Genomic DNA, 2,500 nt, shown 5'->3' with positions numbered 1-2,500 from the left:
GGAATCTGATGCCGTGGTCAGCTATGAGTAAATGAGTGAGTCTTTTTCAACCTCGGCTGTCACAAGTCTCAGAACTTCATAAAGTTGATGGAAACTTTGGTCTCCTTAGCCTCATGGGCTTATCCATAGTATTCCTACCTTCATCTCACAGAGATCTATCCAAAATCTTGAATCTGTCTAGTAAAATAGACCTTTCCAATTTGGAACCAGTTTTTCAGTAAGAAGGACTCTTCACGATTACCCACTTCTAAGAAGCTGGCCGGAGAAAGCTGTAGAGTAGAAAGTATTCTAGAAAGAAAGAGGGTGTAAAACTCTCCCTGGGTTTGAATTCATATGAAAGGGGAATGAAAAACTATCTGAAGTTGGAAGACCATCATAGAACATTTTAGAAAACGAAGGAATACGAATCCAGAACATCAAGACGTTTCAGGTAGGGCTCATCTTGTTTGTGGGTCGTTTAATATATACTTCCAACAGTATACTCATAACCCGTTTCACTACAAAATCAAGTCTTACTGATTTGAAAATTGAGTGATAAAAGCAATGGTAAGCTAGTCAACATAAATGACAAGAACAACATCAACAACGTTGCAACATCAGTAACAGTAACACTAAGAACAAGATCAAGTCCCAAGACCCAAGGCCCAAGATCTAAGACTAAAGACCGGAGACCTAAGACCAAAGACCAAAGACCAAAGACCAAAGACCAAAGACCAAAGACCAAAGACCAAAGACCAAAGACCAAAGACCAAAGACCAAAGACCAAAGACCAAAGACCAAAGACCAAAGACCAAAGACCAAAGACCAAAGACCAAAGACCAAAGACCAAAGACCTAGGGCCAAAGACCGAAGACCGAAGACCAAAGACCAAAAAACAAAAGCCAACACCAGCACTAACACCACCATCAAAATCACTTCAAATCTGTTATGCATAGTCATTTTTGACAATGTGGGTTGCTACTGATTAGCTTGGTGGTGTGTTGAAAGGGAATGCGGCTTATTAGCGCCGGAGGACCTTTAAGAACTAATGAACAGCCCACCTCCCCAAGTACTACTAGTACTTGGGGAGGTGGGTTGTTCATTGTATATCTATATTCCTTACTTTTTACAATTTCTGCACAGATGCCAGGTTTAGTTATATCTCAGTTACACTTATTTTGTAAGTTACATGTTTTTGTAAGATTTTTATAGAACCTAGTTGTTAGATTTTACTGCTATGAAGTTAAATAAGCAGGAATTGGGGTATGAAGCAAATAATATTACTAGCACGCAAAACACTAATTTTATCAAAAGGAATAATACAATACAATATCTTGATTATTTCAATTATTAAAATAACGCTGGGTATTATGATAACTGAAATAAAACAAAAACCTTTTCACATATGCTGTTAGCATTTTGGCAGTGACGCATCACAAGAAAAACATTTATTTACTTATAATTATCATCCTTACACTCGAAATAGCAAGTTGACCTTAAGTTGAAGGCGCAATTTGGCCTATGGCATGACAGCTAACGAAGATGGACGGTTCGGTCTGTTTCCCTCGTAGACAATGGACCGTTGGAGCACTGTTTATTAACAATGTGTCCGGTGTGAGATGAGTAATGCTACACGGATTGTGTACCTCAGGAATGATTTACTGTACTTGCCAGTGTATAAGACGTGTTTTTTTTCTTCAATTATACAATAAATAAATAAATAAATAAATAAATAATAAATAGAAAAATGCCCTGCGTCTGTCACAATATTAATTCATGCATAGAATCATACATTTACCCCCCCCACAAAAACAATTTAAGATATCATTCACTAATTATATAATGAAAAATACTATTTTTTCCCAGAAAATATCCTTGTGAAATAGGGGTCCGTCATATGCGAAGATGCGTCTTTAAGGCCGGCTTATACTCATTGTCACGGGCAAGGAGACATTCAAAAGTGTACAGTGACCACACCACTGTTAGTGACTTTAGTTAAAGGAAATATGTTCTGGTGAATGTATGAACAAATATGAGAGACGAGAAGCCACATGCATCTTGTTTGGTTCATTGGTGTTCAGATGAAGAGGAGTTACATACGAGTGAGTGTCAGAATATGAACATATTGCCTCCCATTCATTCTGCCGTCCTTCCACACTTGATTAATCATTGTATGTTTTATTGATGCTTGCCGCTCGGAGATTTAATTCACTTCCAGGGCGCAGAAGACACACTCCTACACATACATACACACACACACACACACACACACACACACACACACACACACACACACACACACACACACACACACACACACACACACACACACACACACACACACACACACACACACACACACACACACACACACACACACATACACACACACACACGCGCGCGCTCACATACACACGCACACATACAACACGCAAATCTGTTGGTTTATTTTCATTTTATTTTAATCTTTATTCTCTCATATAATTCAAATTATTCTTTCTTCTTTTAACTATTCTTTCTC

The 2,500-nt window shown here is 38.2% G+C and overlaps 1 long non-coding RNA gene across 2 annotated transcripts in view; it reads left to right on the top strand.

Annotated features, from left to right (window-relative positions):
* LOC143029009 (uncharacterized) overlaps nt 1-2,500 on the top strand; it is a 278,938-nt gene that overhangs the window by 63,786 nt on the left and 212,652 nt on the right. The window lies entirely within an intron of this gene.

This window comes from Oratosquilla oratoria, chromosome 10 (assembly GCF_046742065.1).
Source record: "Oratosquilla oratoria isolate Oo_2021 chromosome 10, ASM4674206v1, whole genome shotgun sequence".
NCBI classification, from domain to species: domain Eukaryota; kingdom Metazoa; phylum Arthropoda; class Malacostraca; order Stomatopoda; family Squillidae; genus Oratosquilla; species Oratosquilla oratoria.
Note: the sequence above shows the minus strand (reverse complement) of the source record. Positions and strands in the feature narration are given on the sequence as shown.